This window comes from Sus scrofa, chromosome Y (genome assembly GCF_054392235.1).
Source record: "Sus scrofa isolate SSC_HxYL_T2T_F1_AM1 chromosome Y, Sscrofa_HxYL_maternal_Yorkshire_Landrace_v2.0, whole genome shotgun sequence".
Taxonomy (NCBI): Eukaryota; Metazoa; Chordata; class Mammalia; order Artiodactyla; family Suidae; genus Sus; species Sus scrofa.
The window spans coordinates 6,975,304-6,992,872 of NC_139402.1; the positions used below are offsets into that span (position 1 = coordinate 6,975,304).

General features: G+C 44.0%; 1 protein-coding gene across 22 annotated transcripts in view; it reads right to left on the reverse strand.

Moving 5' to 3' along the window:
- The window catches only part of LOC106506881 (pseudouridine-5'-phosphatase-like), a 744,469-nt gene that overhangs the window by 220,043 nt on the left and 506,857 nt on the right, over positions 1 to 17,569 (reverse strand). For 15 of the 22 annotated variants that reach the window (XR_014836052.1, XR_014836050.1, XR_014836054.1 and 12 more), the window contains one exon: positions 15,873 to 17,235. The exons of 6 other annotated variants lie outside the window; for them this stretch is intronic. The gene's annotated coding sequence lies outside the window, so the exon portion shown is untranslated. Of the gene's footprint in view, positions 1 to 15,872; positions 17,236 to 17,519; positions 17,552 to 17,569 lie in introns of those variants that run through there. One more of the 22 variants, XR_014836033.1, reaches the window with a different exon arrangement.

The following is a 17,569-nucleotide window of genomic DNA, read 5'->3' on the forward strand; positions in this document are numbered from 1 at the left end:
AGGGCCATACCTACGGCATATTGAAGTTCCCAGGCTAGGGGTCGAAGCAGAGCTGCAGCTTCCAGCCTATGCCAGAGCCGCAGCAAAACAGGATCCAAGTCACATCTGCAACCTACGCCACAGCTCACGGCAGTGAGGGATCCTTATCCCAAGGAGCGAGGCCAGGGATCGAATCTGCGTCCTCATGGCTACCAGTCAGGTTCGTTAGCACAGAGCCACAATGGGAACTCCAGGGGGCTTTCTATTTTTGCATATAGTAAGTTTGTCAACTGGAAGGTAGTTCTGATCCCATCTTATTTGGAATGCTTCATGCCTTCTCCTTGGAAAAATCTTAACTCATGAATGCAAGAGACCTGAGTGGTTAAATCCGAGGAGATAGGGTTCAGTCTCCTTGTAGAAGGCTACAGTCCTAACTAGGAAATTGTCTGCTGTGCATTCAAGTCCAGTTGAGCCAAAACGGAGGCTATGATGAGGACAGACGGAAGAAAGGAGGGCTGTGTCTGTGGGCTGGGGCCCCCTTATAGTTTGCCATCATTAATGTGGCATGGCAGACAGTCCAGGACCCTGAAGAATAGAAAAGAAAAAGAGAAAGCATGTTCCCCAAGCAATGCCTCCAAAGAGTCTCTCATTTATAGATTACGGGGACAAACTCACCTCGAAATCAAGAGACAGTCCAACAAGATGACAGACTGTTCAGGCAGTGTCTCATTGCACACATGGGTTTTTTGGTTTTGGTGGGGTTTTTTTGCCTTTTTTTTTTTTTTTTTTTTTTGGTCTTTTTAGGGCTGCACCTGCCACATATGAAAATTTCCAGGCTAGGGGCTTAGTCAGAGCTGCAGCTGGCAGCCCACCCCACAGCCACAGCAATGCCAGATCCAAGTCATGTCTGCAACCTACACCACAGCTCACAGCAATGCCCTATCCTTAACCCACTCAGTGAGGACAGGGATCAAACCGGCATCCTCATGGATACTAGTTGGGTTCATTACCTCTGAACCACAACAGGAACTTGCAGTTTTTATTCTATGAAAACACTGTCTGACATGGTGGAATTAAAAGTAATACACCTTTGGAGTTCCCGTCATGGCGCAGTGGTTAACGAATCCGACTAGGAACCATGAGGTTGCGGGTTCGATCCCTGCCCTTGCTCAGTGGGTTAAAGATCTGGCATTGCCATGAGCTGTGGTGTAGGTTGCAGATGCTGCTCAGATCGTTTGCTGTGGCTCTGGCGTAGGCCGGTGGCTACAGCTCTGATTCGACCCCTAGCCTGGGAATCTCCATATGCCGCGGGAGCGGCCCAAGAAAATGGCAAAAAAGACAAAAATAAATAAATAAATAAATAAATAAATAAATAAAAGTAATACACCTTTAAGGTGTTTGTTATGAATACCAATTTGATTAATTTTTTTTTTCAGGTGTGAATTCCTAGGGAGTGGAGTTAGATTTGCTGATACCTGTACGTCTGTACGTTCTCATGAATTAAGTTTGTGGCAGGCTCAACAGATATTCAGGAAAACATAGGGTGATTTATTCTGGGGAGCATGGCGGATACATTAAAAAACACCCATAATGTAATTGACCATTCTCTCAAAGGTTTCATTTTCCTGACAAGTAGGTACAGATGTTTTTTTTAAATATCTGGTTTGGATTTAAATAAATGCACCTCATACGTTCACATTCTAAGAGGCACACACAAAAAAGAGTCCACTGGCATTCCTGAAAAATAAAAGGGGAACACATTCCAAAAGGGGTCTTGGAAATGCAAAGAAAGTTTCAGTCTGCTCGGTGGTCTCCGAGGAGTTCACTGAATCAAATGTTTCAGCCCGGTCATCTTTTTCCTCTCACCCCAGAAGCGGGTTCCAGTTGCTGGATCTGGGCTCCACTTTTCATCAGTTCTGGCACTCAGTCTGGGCGCCTAGGGAAATGCAGTCTCCGTTTCTATTCTCTCCTCCTGCGGCCATAGCGGAACTGTTTCCAGTGCTAAGACGGATTGGGAATGATTTCTAGCGAAGTGGATCCCGTAGATGTATGATCAGTAGCAGCAATGGATTTGCCCGGGGCAAGATCGCTGGCAGTAACCATTCCCATTTCCCCTAGTTTTCCCATTCTCAAAACCACTTCACACACATTATCTCACGAAGAGATTGAATCCACGGAGAAAATGAACTGGAAATACAGGTGTTTCTATGATTTATTTGAGTGACGCCACTTTGGGTGCATGTCTCTGAACCAAATTGGCAAAGGCAAAAGCTAGAAATACAAGCAAACGATTTACAAATATTTTTAAAGTCTGCTATTTACCAAAAAAACACATACCAACCCTCCCCTTGTGGAGAAAAAAAAAAAAAAACAACTACTTGGACTGATTCTCCAGAGTCCCATATTTCAAGGCAGAATTTTCGTATTATGTATGGCTTTCAAGAGACACATAAACTGTCTCTACATTAATCTCTATATATAAGGTCTATGGTAACTACACATAGATGTTATATACAGATAAATATATGTTCTAATTTAATTTTTAAAATAATGAGCGAAATAGTTGAAGCAAATGTGAAGAATCTTGAAGAAAGAGACTTGCAATCGGATCTACGCATACATTCACATATATATAATTTTTATTGGAGAAACTTAGAAAAATCCCTATTAGACAATGTTCTAAAAACATCAGCCGTTATGCCGCCCCATGAGATAAAAACTGTACACTTTACTTCAGGTCTTTATTTCTTCATCACTAAACAAGACGTTTGATTTTATCTGTATTCACAATCAGATACAGTATTCTCTTAGATGGCTGTGTCATCATGAACCACTCCCTGTCCTGAGAAAGAAAACTCATGCTGCTATTTTGGCACTGGAAACGTCCCAGCAATTAGGTATTTCCCCACTTGTGTACCATTTTCCTTTGGGTGACATTCCTAAAATTATGCGTACAGAGACAAATTTAACACCTTTGTTTCAAGGTTTTTATTTTATTTTATTTTCCCACTGTACAGCAAGGGGATCAGGTTATCCTTACATGTATACATTACAATTACTTTTTTTCCCCCACCCTTTGTTCTGTTGCAACATGAGTATCTAGACAAAGTTCTCAATGCTACTCAGCAGGATCTCCTTGTAAATCTAGTCTAAGTTGTGTCTGATAAGCCCAAGCTCCCAATCCCTCCCACTCCCTCCCCCTCCCATCAGGCAGCCACAAGTCTCTTCTCCAAGTCCATGATTTTCTTTTCTGAGGAGATGTTCATTTGTGCCCGATATTAGTTTCCAGTTATAAGTGATATCATATGGTATTTGTCTTTGTCTTTCTGGCTCATGTCACTCAGTATGAGATTCTCTAGTTCCATCCATGTTGCTGCAAATAGCATTAAGTCATTCCTTTTTTATGGCTGAGTAGTATTCCATTGTGTATATATACCACTTCTTCCGAATCCAATCCAAGGTTTTTATTATATATGTTCAAGTGGCCTACCCGAAAGGTTAGACAAAATTAGTCGGTGTGCAAGAGTTCTACTTTTGGCCACACAGCCATACCCACAATTTCTACTGTTCATGATAATATGCAGTCATCTCATCATAGAAAATTTACAATGTTTAAATATCAGCATTTTTTTTTTTTTTTGCAAACGATTGCCTTTGGAATGGAGAAGCAATGAGATCCTGCTGTACAGGACTGGGAGCTCTATCTGGTCCCTTGAGATGGAACATGCTAATCTGAGAAAAATAACGGGTACATGTATATGTGACTGGGTCACCTTACTGTGCAGTAGAAAATTGATAGAACACTGTAAATCAGCTATAATGGAAAAAAATCATTATTAAAATAAATAAAAGTTAAAAAATAATAAGCATTTTTGTGTACTAGTGAATTTAAATATTTTCCTATGTTTATAGACTGTATAAATGCCTTTGCACATAGCTGTTTTAACCTAAACCATCATTTGATTTTTACTAATATTTTCCTATCAATTTTAAGGGCTCTTTATATTACATATATGTTATATGTGTTAAAAAGCTATTCTCTGTCCATTTGTCATGGATATTTCCTTCATATTGTACAGAAGCTTGCTTTTTTTGGGTTTTGGTTTTTTTTTGTTTTGTTTTGTTTTTTAGGGCTGCACCTGTGGCATATGCAAGTTCCCAGGCTAGGGATCGAATCAGAGCTGTAACTGCTGGCCTATGCCACAGCCACAGCCATGCAGGATCCAAGCCATGTCTACAACCTATACCACAGCTCATGGCAATGCCAAAGCCCCAACCCACTGAGTGAAGTCAGGGAACAAACCCACATCCTCATGGATACTAGTCAGATTTGTTTTCTTTGCCCCACAGCAGGAACTCTCTAGAGAAGCTTTATAACTGGATAGTGTAATGTACAATTTTTTTCCATCAAAAAATATTTTTAAGCCCAATCAATGGGAATTTATCTGGACAGTGAAATCTATTATCTGGAGAGTGAAATATATAATTTTTTTCCATCAAACAATATTTCTGAGGCGTTCCCATCGTGGCTTAGTGGTTAATGAACCCAACTGGTATTCATGCGGCTGTGGGTTCAATCCCTGGCCTTTCTCAGTGGGTTAAAGATCCTGCGTTGCCATGAGCTGTGGGGTAGGTTGCAGATGTGGCTCGGATCCCGCATTGTTGTAGCTGTGGTGTGGGCTGGCAGCTGTAGCTCAGATCCGACCCCTAGCCTGGGAACGTTCACATGGCCGCGGGTGCAGCCCTAAAAAAAAGACAAAAGACCAAAAAAATTTTTTGAGTCTCATTGATGGGAAAGAGATGCCAGTGCTGGGGTATCAATGATGAGTACAAGACATCTTATTTCTTCCTTCCACCATTAATGTACTGGAGGCGAAACATTGTTAAGTAAACTTAAACACACACAAACATACACATACAGAAATAAATATGTAGTTATCCATTTTGGTAAGTGTGTGATGGGGTATGATTGGTTCAGTTGTTTCCCAAGGAGATCTGCTGTGTTGGTGGGCAAGAAATGTGTGAGTTATAATCTGAGGTTGACCTGGTGTCCCTTGGATGTGGAGGGCGGGAGCACTGAGGCTTGGAGTTTGGGAAGAGGTTGGTGGCAGTTGTGGATGGGGCCAGGCAGCTTCCTTTCTGTCTTTTGTATTTAGATTCATGCTAACAACATCTGCCAGCATCCCAGTGTTCTATCGATACTTAAGACAATATACTCCATTGATTTCTTTTCTCTTGAAATTACATCTTTCACCTAAATGCAATTAATTTGGTGTCGTGCGTGAGGTAGGGATTGAGGTACCTAATGGTTGTGTGTGCTCATTTTGATGTTTTCCCACCAAATGGCTCACCTGCCCTGGGGACATTAAAAGACAGTGCCCTCATATTATTACATTCTGATAAATATTTGGGTCTCAAATGCCTCTAAAATGTCAGGAACAACAGAATGGACTTACAAGTAATTTAATCACGAAAAAGAAGAGGTCTATAATACAATAATACCTGGGTTTTCATAGATGGCATATGGTCATCTTGAACCTATGACTAGAATAGACATGAAATATTTGTATGTTGACCTTCTTTTAGAATCTCAGGGGAAAGAGTCTGCCTCCATCAAGGTGACACATTACTTCAGGTCCTTTTGGCTGAGCTCCATCTGTATGTTCCTTTTTCAATGCATGGAATGGTTAATATTTCCCTTTTCTACAATATCCATGGATGTATCCATCTCAAGAAATGAACACCTTGCATCCTTGAGATGGGCCAATTTTTCACACACAGCACACAAAAAGCACAGACCTTAGAGACTGGAAAATTTATGGACTCAAAACAAACACTCTCTATTCAACAGGGGTCACTCATACGTTAGTGAAAAGGAAAGCAGTACACAGGAGGGGGTATTTGCAACACACAGAGCTGGGAAAGAGCTCAATATAGCAGAAGAGACAATCCATCAGACTGCTTCCCATCCATCACAAAAAATGTAAAAAGATAGGTAACCATATAAAAATGCAAGGAAGACACTTTAATAGGTACTTTACAAAAGAGAATCTCTAAATTTTTAGGAAATAGGAAGAGTTACCTGAACTTATCAACCAGACAACTGCAAATTCAAAGCACAAAGTATATGCCCACATACCTTGCACAAAAATAAGCTTAAAATGGCTTATAGACTTAAATATAAGACATGACACCCTCAAACTCCTAGAAGAGAACACAGGGAAAACATTCTCTGACATAAGTTGTATCAATATTTTCTTAGGTCAGTCTTCCAAGGCAACAGAAATAAAAGCAAAAATAAGCAAATGGGACCTAATTAAACCTGTAAGCTTTTGCACAGCAAAGGGAATCATAAATAAAATGAGAAAAAAACCTACGGACTGGGAGAAAATATTTGCAAATGATGTGACTGACAAGGGCTCAGTTTCTAAAATACACAAACATTTCATACAACTCATTACCAAAAACAAACAAACAAACAAAAATCACCCAGTTTGAAAAATAGGCTTAAGACCTAAACAGACAATTCTCCAAAGAAAATACTGTATACCTGTGGTACATGTATACAATGAAATATTACTCAGCCATAAAAAAGAATTAAATAATGTCATTTGCAGCAAACTGGATGAAACCAGAGACCCTCATACTAAATGAAGTAAGTCAGAAAGAGAAAGAAAAATACCATATGATATCACTTATAGGTAGGATCTAAAATAGGGCACAAATGAACCTATCTACAAAACAGAAACAGACTCACAGACATAGAGAACAGACTTGTGGTTGCCAAAGGGGAGGAGGGGAGTGAGATGGATTGGGAGTTTGGGTTTGGCAGTTCCAACTATTACATACAGGATGGATAAACAACAAGGTCCTACTGCAGAGCACAGGGAACTATATTTAATATCCCTGTGGTAAACCATCATGGAAAAAGACACGGAAAAAAAATGTGTGCATATATAACTGAGTCATTCTGCTGTACACCAGGAGCTAGGACAGCACTTTAAATCAAGTATACTTTAATAAAATATTTTTTTTTTTTTTTTTAGGGCTGCACCTGTGGCATAAGGAAGTTCCCGGGGTCAAATCTGAGCTTCAGGTGCCAGCTCACACCACAGCCACAGGAACACTGGATCCTTAACCTCCTGAGTGAGGCCAGGGACCAAACCCACATCCTCATGGATACTCGTCAGGTTCTTACCCCTCTTAGCCACAACAGGAACTCCCTAAAAATAAAATTTTTAAAAAGGCACAAAGTGATACCATTACATACTTACCTGAATTTCTAAATTTACAGAAACTTAAAATACTGAGCCTTGCAAGGATATGAAATGGTTCTACCTAATGGAACTTTTTCTTTTTTTTTTGTATTTTTGCCATTTCTTCGGCCGCTCCCACGGCATATGGGAGGTTCCCAGGCTAGGGGTCGAATTGGAGCTGTAGCCACCAGCCTATGCCAGAGCCACAGCAACGCAGGATCCAAGCCGTGTCTGTGACCTACACCACAGTTCACGGCAATGCCGAATCCTTAACCCACTGAGCAAGGGCAGGGATCAAACCCACAACCTCATGGTTCCTAGTCGGATTCGTTAACCACTGCGCCATGACGGGAACTCCCACTAATGGGAGTAATGTTAAGTTTCTCCTCTATGCTATCGAGTGTGGTAGTAACATGCTGCCAGTGTGTACTTGAAATGTGGCTACTCAGACTGAAGAACTCAATTTGTTTTGTCTTTTTGGGGCTGCACCCACAGCATATGGAAGCTCCCAGGCTATGGGTCAAATCGGAGCTGTAGCTGCTGGCCCACACCAGAGCCACAGCAACGTGGGATCTGAGCCCTGTCTGTGACCTACACCACAGCTCATGGCAATGCCAGATCCTTTAACCCACTGAGCAAGGTCAGGGATAGAACCCACATCATCATGGTTACTAGCCAGATTCATTACTGCTGAGCCACCATGGGAACTCCAGAAGAACTCAATTTAAAATTTTATCTTTAGTCATTAAATTGAAGTGATGATGTGTGACTGTGGCCACCACGTGGGATAGCACAGATATAGACTATTATGGGAATGCTGGGGGAGAGTGTAAATACCAGCTCTTTGAAACATGTATGTACAGATGGACATAGATATCCGTGAAAACTCACCCATTTCACTTTTAGGCATATATGCACAATTGTGTTCACCAGCATTATTTATAATAGCCCCCAATGGGAAACACATCAAACATCCATCAATGATAGTTTCAACCAATAAATGACAGTATTTGTATAGCATAAACCATCACATGGTATTGAAAATGAACGTACCACCACGAAGCAAACAGTACTGGAGAATGCCACAAACGTAGCATTAAGCATTAGAGGCCAGATGCAGAAAAATATTCTATGATTCTAGTTTTATAAATATTACCAAAAATAATCTGTGTCATGACTGGAAGAAGGTGGGGGGAGTTAGTTACAGGGAGAATTTCTTTGCCATGGCCAACTTTTTGACCAAGGGAATACACACCACAGTGTATTTTTTTGATCACTGGACCTTTCTATGAATGATGTGTGCACTTTTCAGGACCTGGTTGTATTTTCATATAGGTAGTGACCGCATAGCCCAGAATGACACACTAACAAATACTAGTGACAGGGAAGATTATACCATGAATGACACATTAACAAAATACTAAAGACATGGGAGATTATAGCATGGTGTCAAGATGTGAACAATCAAAATCTAAAGTTTGCAAAAAATTTCACGGACCCCTTATGTGATTTGCTTTATATGTGTGCTGTTTTATGAACATATGAATATGGCCTAACATCCATTTGAAAGACTTGCTTGAATTAAGGATAAAAGAAAAATGGTGTGATAAGAAAACCTTAAGCCACTGGTTTGATTGGCAGTGTTTTTTCTTTCAGAGAACCATGGAATAGGGTGTGTCCTATGACCAAGCTTTCTTGGGTTCAAGGAAATAAGGTAGCTACTGCACTTCTGAGGTTTCCTAAAGCAACACAAGACACCTCCACAGAGAGGGCACCATATTATGGGATGGGTCATAAATCCATTGTACATCAAATACTATTCCCATCAAGGGCAGATGGGAAGCCAAAGAATTGACAAAGGATGCATTGAGCTGTGGTTCCTGAAGGGAATTTGACACATACATCAATAGGTATAAAAATGAAACTTCCCTTACTCATTCCATCAAAACTTCCAGGAAAGTTTTCTCCATCATGTTTTGTCACTCCTAATGAATCATGGTACCTAAATTAACAATTTTGCCAAAAATAGTGCCTTCGTCTATGAGTGGGTCAAATCAAAGACAGATGTTTCATTTAAAAAAAGAAAAAAGGTTAACAACTATGTTGCCAAAAGGAGTGTCTTTGTCTAGGTGGGTAACGCCAAAGAGAGATGTTTAATTAAAGAAAAAAGTTAGTGAAAACTAGATTTGCATGTACCTTGGTACCTCATTCAGAATAGCCTTTGATACTTATGCATGTGGATATATTACCAAGATGTTTTGGGAACATTTGCCCCGTGTCAAAATAACATGCATCTTGCTTGGGAGAAACATGCGAGCATGCTCCCTTCATTTCCCTAGTCCTACAACGGAAATGGAATCAGAATTCCAAGTTTACATTTCAAACATTGATTGGTTTGGATTGGAGAAACCAGGCATGCCTTGAGTCTCTTTCACCTGAATTCATAATGCTTTATTTTGATTCCTCAACCCAAATGGACTGTCTTTGGCAAGCTCGGCATCACAGAAGATACTGTGTAAAGACTTTCAAATCCTGAGTTGGTGTCTTTTATGAGATAATTATGATGTTGGATACCCTTGCAGAACCAGAAGGCTTTGAGTGTTATTTCAGCTTTGTTATTTCCATTCTTCTGACAAGAACGTGGCCACTTGAAAAGCACCATTTTTTTAAAAATGTCATGTTCAGCAACAAAAATAAAATCCAAAGAATGCACAAACTTTATCATGCTTTTTTCATCCCCCTGAACCTTCCTAAGTTCTACTTGATTTGATGTAAAAAAGACTGGCATTCGTGAACCTGTATCATTGAGGATTTTAGTCTGTCAACCACACAAGCGAACACACCATCTGGACATCTGCACTGCAACACTGGCCACATCCTCCCAGGATGAATTTCCCCACTTCTATTTCCAACGTGATGCATGATTTTGTTCATGCCTTTATCCCCAACTCCACCCCATGTGGCCCAATGTCCATAGAAAAGCTGATTCCATCCTCTGGAATTTGGGGTATTGGATTGAGCTAGAGACAATCCCTGGAATCGTGCAAATGCCCAGCTCAAGAACTTAGCGGTTTATCCGATTTTTGTGATAGAGGTAAGGGTGTCTTCTGCAGTACTCTTGAGAGTATCCTCCTAACTCGCAGAGATGCACAGAAGAGTTGACCTCTTTGCTGCCCCATCACAGCTCTCTGTCCTGAAGCTGAGCCTCTGACTACCAAGCTCAAGGCCACCACCTCCACAGACTGCAGCGCAGAAGACAAAGAACACCTGGGTTCTCTCTGACCTCACCTGATTCTGTCACCTGAACTCCGCCTTATTCCCTGGGCCACCCATGAATGAAAATCTGGACCCAGTTGATGAGCTTATCAGACCCAGGGGCTGCTGGCAGGCGGATGGAAACAAAATTAGAGCACTTTGTGGTGGCTGACCAAATTCAGTCCCTGTTCCCTCCCTGTGCTGAAAAGTGGTGCAATGAAACATTTGTTTCCTGATAATGTTTGACCTACTTACCTCTTAAAATATTCCTCAATAGTGGGAAAGATTCAAACAGGTAGAAAGGATTGCATGCCAAGTTCACAGACGCCCACAAAACCCACCCTTGCGCATGTGATTAGAAGGATGGCTTTAACGGAGAAGATGCTCAGGAGATTTCTTCCGCCTTGATAAGAAGCAAACCAGGCAGGCTAAAAGAAAAGATCTGCCCAGTCGGCACGTCATGCTGAACCAGTTTTTAACAAAGCCAATGCTTCCCTAAGAGATCTTCGTGTGAATTTAACAGAATGTCTAAGAATTAAAACTGGTGTTTCCTTCAGTCTTATGGAACACGTTAAACAAAGTCACTTCACCAAATAAGAACTTTTTTTTTTGTTCTCCATGAAGGCTATGTCTCTGAAGGTGAACAAGACAGGAAATGAATCAGTTTCTAAAGGAGAACGTATTCCATTCATTTCACGTAATTCGGGGGGGACTCTCATGCCCAAGGCACTGTGTGAGGTCCTGGGACATCACAGGACAGGTCACAGATGCTGCCATCACTGGAGACAGCAGGTGTAACTCTGCAGAGAAAAGGAGCTTGTGGCTACGTGAACACCTCTCTGGGCACACGGAGTTTGATTATGTGGGACCAGTGAGGTATTCTTTAAGGAGAAAACCAGGTGATGAGGTCTCCAGCGAGTGGAACACCGTTGGAAAGATCCAGCCCGTGGAAGAGGTACGATGGTGGCAAGAAACCCAGCCTACTTTCCTCTCTCATTACCCTCTCCCGTCACCCAGGCACGAAACCCTCTCTCCATCCTTCTGTACTGCTTACACCACCGGCTTAAAACTGACTAATATTTAGTTCTTAAATGTATCCATCAGTATGTAAAGACAGGGACAGGCAATAGCACTACCTAGAGCTGGCCGAGAGCCTGATTAGGTCACACATGTCCACACCCTCCATGAATTTTCACACCAAGAGTAGTTGCCACTCTGCCTCCAATTCCTGGAGATGGTGTCCTTGGTTGGGTTTGAGCTCCCCTTGGGTCTCTGTCTCAGGGGATGTGATTGACCTCACTACCCAAAGCCCACAACAGTCAACAACATCGAGGTGGGCGGATGAAACCAGGAAGCAAACATGGATTTTCCTCATACGTAGGTGTATTAGAAGTCCCGCACAAGAAATCAAAGCCCCAGTGGAGAGAGGAGGCACACCTGTTGGAAATGACAAGGCAACACTGGATTTATTGACAGATGCCAGCACTGTCAGCCTTGCGAAAGCAAACGGCGCCACTCTTAGATGGCTGGGCACGCTGATTAGTCCCCAAGTACTGTAACCGCTTTGCTATGTCAGACGTACGTAATAAGAACACACGGTCAAGGCCGTGAAGCACTAGAACATGGAGTTTAAGCTGGACATGTAGCACGTGAGAGGTGATTTCCACCAGCCCCAAAGCGTGTTCCCACATCCGTGCCCGCCCCCCACCAGCTGCCCCGCCTCCGTCCGCAGGGCAGGTGAGGCCATTTGTCCTTTTTCTAACAGCCATGAAAACCGCCAAGCATTTTAAGCACATAGGGAGACGATCTAATTCGTGTTTTAGAGAATTCTGATTACAGGGAGAAGGATGGGTAACTGGGAAAAGGCCCAGAGCAGAGGGGTCCGCCAGGAGGAGGTGTCCGCTCCAAAGGCGTATAACTGTTTCAATTGCTCAAAGAAGACTGTTTGTCTACACCTAGTGCTTCTGACACCCATCGTGTGGCTTTTCCACACCCAACAATGATCCATTTTCCTTCGGACCCCAGCTGGGTGTCCTACAATTCTATTCACCTCTGAAACTGCCCAGAGTTGGCACGGACACCACAGGGAAGGGCCCAGCGCCCCAGGACGAACGGCACTTCACCACCAATCGCAAAGGGGGGCCAGGTCTCCCACACTTCCGTCCAATGCGGCTACAGAGGGAGGGTCCCCACGGCCCCCTTGTCACAGAACTAAGGAAATGCGTGACTTACCTGTGGATCCTAAAGGGATGTACAGGCAGATGAGGAAGTAGGGGCCAGGTGTGCGAGAGGTGGGATCCAGGAGCTTCAGTCTCTGTGGAGTTCGGGGTGCGTCACCCTCCCAACTGTGGACACTTCCCCAATGAGAGGCTCTTGGAACCCCTTAGGGTTTTCTTGGGAGGGTCCACCAGGGATGACTGATGAAAGCCTTGTCCCTCCCTGACTCACTCTCACCCCAGTCCCTCCGCCAGCGCTGGGGTAGGGGGCAGCGCTAAACCCTCTAATCACGTGCTTGGTTCCTCCGGCAACCAGCCCCACTTCATTAGCATAAACCTCATTAGCAAGAACTCAGGTGTGCTCAGGTTTCTTATGAATAACAAAAGATGCTCCTTCAGGAAATTGCCAGGGTGTTATGAGCTCGTGTGAGGGACCGGATCCTCACGGCTGAGGATCGGCCCCAAATCCACTAAGTTTCCCTGTAATGAAAGACACAGAGGAGAAGCCAGGTACAGACAGAGGCAGCCACAAGCTCAGGGCTGCCTGGAACCCCCAGAAGCTAGAAGAGGCAGGAAGTGTTGCCAGAATTGGGCCTCTGTCTGCTAGTGCCGAACTGAAATGCAGAGACAGAGTTTTGGGTAAAGGAGAGGAAAAATAGCTTTATTACTTTGCAAGGCAAAGGAAGGTCCCGGCAGGCTAATGCCCTAAAGATTATGCCCCTCCCCCCACCCCTGCATTGGAAAGAATTTCAAGGAGTTTTAATGTAAAAAGGAGAAAAACAAGTTTTCAGATAGGAATGAGGAGTGGGACAAACATGTGTTCTTTCTTTGGGGGGATCTTAGTCCTCAAAGCTGGAGTCAGGAGATCTCACTCTGATTCTGGTGGGGGTCTGTTGGGTTATCGACGAGAACAACAGCCCTTGAGAAAAGGGCATATGGATCAGAGATGAGAACAAACTAGGGAAGCTCCCGAAAAACATCATGTGCTCTTCATCTTCAACCCACAGGCCACTGAGCTCAGGGAGCCTCATCCTTAGTTCACAGGTGACGGTGTTTAGGCTGCAGTTAAGTATTCATTTCTAAATGAAGCATGAGGAATGTAACTTCTCTCTTAGGTGTATAAGATGCTTTTGTCCCTCGAGAGGGAACCAGGACCTGCCCCACGGCGGTGCTATTGTGTCTTGATGGCTCCTCCCTGGTCTCTGCCTCCTCTCCCTTCCCTGGGAGAGGAACCTGCCCCTGGGAACTCAGGGAAGGTCTTGGAGCCTCAGAGAGAGGCCCATTTCCTAAGAACAAGAAATGGGGGACACAGAAAGGCTTGTATGCCCAGCAGCCCCACAGGGCTGTGTTTGGTTTCAGAAGGACCCTCCCCTGGAGCTTCTGGAGGGGCCCTGGCCCTGGGACACCTTGCGACAATGGGGAGGATGAAGGCCTGTGGTTTAAAGACACCTGCTTCTCGTCACTCTTGGCAGCAATCCTAAAAAATAAATACAGTCCTGTGGTGTAGCCGTCATATCTTTTACTCGCTACCTCACCTCCCAGAGGTCATTCAATTTTAACTTTTTGTTTCAGTTATTGAATAAAAAGACTTGGTAATCGAATAAAAGACAGAAATTCAGAGAGTGACAAGTGGGTGGGGGAGATTTTGTGGGGAAGAGCAAACCTTGGCAGGCACACCCCTTGGGAGGAGTGGGAGGTCCCTGTGACATCTCTGCAGACCCCTGGGTTACCAGGCACAGGTAAAAGCTGCCCTGCGGGTGTGTGGGCCACTACCAAGGGCACCTGTGAGCCATGAGACCTGACAGGTGCCTCTTATGTCCAGGCAGAGACCTCTCTAAAGTATGCCATCATTTTCAAACAAGGGAGGAGGGATTTTTAAATTAATTTTAATAAGGGGATAAATAACCTCTACTTACCAACGTCTAAGAAGAAATAATGGCTGTGAGGGCATCATCAGGAGGGGAGCCTACACCGGTTTTATTCTGCTCTTAAATTCTCGTTTATCCAAGCCAGAGAGGAAATACGGTCAAATACCAAGGCGTGGATAACGACACAATAAAACTGTGATCAGAACCCCTACATAAAGTGAATCATGATGGATCAGCAGATTGAAACACTGAATTATTTCAGCTGTTGAGTGTAATGATTCAGTTATAATGGGAGAGAGACCTTCTCAAACGTTCTCCAGAAGGAGGCTTGGATATCAGCCTATCAGCCCCACCTGGGAACCTGTTGGAAATGCAAATTCTTTCTTGGGTTTTGTGTGCTTCTTTGTTTGTTTTGCATGCAGAAGTTTCCAGGCCAGGCATCATGAACCTGTGCCACAGCAGTGACCTGTGCTGCTGCAAGACAACCCAGATCCTTAACCCCCAGGACCACAAGGGAAATCCAAAAATGCAAATTGTTGGGCGCAACCCCAGGCCTGCTAAGATGCTCAGGAGTGTGGTCTCCAGCTTTCTCATTTCTAACAACACCCCCCACCACCACCACCACCGAGGTACCTGCGCCACACCTCTGCCTGTGGTTACAATGAAACATTTACTCTTTCATCTCTGTGAGCAGTGCTACAGAGTATATGATCCTTGTAGAAAATGGATATGATGCTGTTTCTTAGGAGAATCAAACACATAACTTTTAAATGGTTTGTTAAAGAGACTGGCAATTTGGAAATCTGCCCTTTATTCTGAATCCTTGGTCACAGAGATGAAGTATGTGCTTGAAAATGGGGAAAGGCTGGCCATGCGATACAGCAGCTGATACCTAGCAGAGAGCAGTCAGCTGCACGGGGTCTCAAGGCTGCCAGCTGCCCAGGGGAGGACCTCGAATCAAGGCTGATGGTCTCCCCGCCAGAAGCCAATGGGAGCAAAGGTACCCCAGCTGATTGCTTGTCCCTTGACTCCAGGAAATGTCATTATTGGCTCCAGAGGATCAGACTGATCTCAGAGAGAAAGCAGTGAGCAATGGCTTGGAGCGAGATCTTAATTCCCACTAGGAGTGGAACCTGGGCAGCCTGGGTGAAAACCAGAAATCCTGGCCACCAGACCAGCAAGAGGCTGAGAGCAGACTCACTCTGATTCTTGCCCCCTCTTGAAAGCAAGAATGTTTCAAGGAGGCAAAGCCTGTAACACAGGTACAAAGTGTATTATTAGAGACACAGTACAACTTGTGAGAGAGCACAGAGAAGAAGTTTATTTATCTAAGGCAGAAGCAAAGCAGTGACACACAGCCAAAGGAGGAATGAGGGTGCAGGCATTCCCCATGAATGAGGAGCAAGCCAGGGAGGTGATTTAAACCACCTATACGGGGAGTTTCTTCCAGGTCTCTGTTTTCCTTTGGCCAATTATCCTGTTGTATTTCTCACATCTGACCTGTTGGGGACATGGCCCGATCATCAGTGTCAGAACATGAGACACATGGACAAGGAGAAATCTCGACAAGGCTCTTTACTTCTGCAGAAGGGCATGGGTCCTCCAAAAAGCATGTGTGCCGAACAAAGGACCCTCCCCTATTTGTCCCTAATGCAGGTGATGTACCTGTCCCCTTCCCATGGGTCAGGTCAGGGCACACATTCTTCCCAGTTGGCTCATTGAAGCAAATTGTTCTTGGGAGAAGAGGGAAAGAGGAGGGGGGTTGCAGGAAGGCGTTTCGGCTGAAACCAGAGCAAAATGGAGTCACCAAGATTTCCTTTGATTAGAAAAGATATTATGTTACTTTCCACAGACTGGACCCAGGGCCCTCCCCAATATGCATGCACATTTTTGGCACAGACGGATCCCAGAACAGAGGGTTTAGGGGCAGCCAACAGGACTTATTATGGCCTGCCCCCCTCCTTTGACCCCTAAGAGTCTTACTGTTCATGTGCACTTGGGGAGCTCTGCTTTACCCCGGGAGTGACAAGTCGCCTTATCTTTCGCCTCCCGCAGAGTCAGCTCCTGCTATGAACTTTTCCTTGACGTGTCCAAGAGAAGCAAGGCCAGTTTACTCAGCCGGACAAGTCCCAGCTGTTCTCCTGCTTTCCAGATCCACATGTTTCCAGCACCCCATCCTGGGAGCCGCACAGCTATGCTGCCCTAGTGAATGTCTGGATGATTGGAGGGGGCAGAACATTCCCAAAAGATGCTGAAAAGTTTATTTTCCATCCCGTCCACAAGAAGAGCGATGCCCCTGGGTTCCACATCTCAGTCTTCCAGTCTTTGTGAGGTCTCAGAAATGCTTCGCAGACCCAGCAGTGTGGGTTACATAAAACCTGTTGGGCTTATTACTGATGACAGGCATGGCGCGAGTCAAAGACCATGCACGCGAAATTACATTATCTCTCTGATAACGACGGGGTGGCACTCAGCGAATGGGATGTGTTTGCTCATCTGGTTATATCCAAAGGGCTCCATTCGGCTGTCTTTCCCCTCATCTCACATGGAAACCATGGGGAGTATTTGCATCTGTGTGCTTAGGGAGTTCTCGGACACAGGAGCACCACATAACAGCAGGCAGGCGGAAGTTAGATGTACTGTTCTGAGTGTGAGGGGCAGCTGGGGAGAGGCAGGAAACTGTTAGGGCAATGCCAGGTCATTGGAATTCACAAGCGAAGTCTTGTTTTTGACTTAATTATGATACAAGGCGAAGTGAGGAGAAGCTTGGAAATCTTGAATATTGACATTCAGTTTTAAAAATAATGAAATTACATGTTTCTGATAAGACATTCTCTCTCTCTCTCTCACACACACACACATACACACCCACCCTATCTCTTCAGTTTATATACACACAAGAAACAGGTAGAATTGCTCTGAGTATCATATTTATAATGTAATACCTGTGATTTTGACCATTCTTGACATTCTTTTTCTGCAAAAGCATATAAAT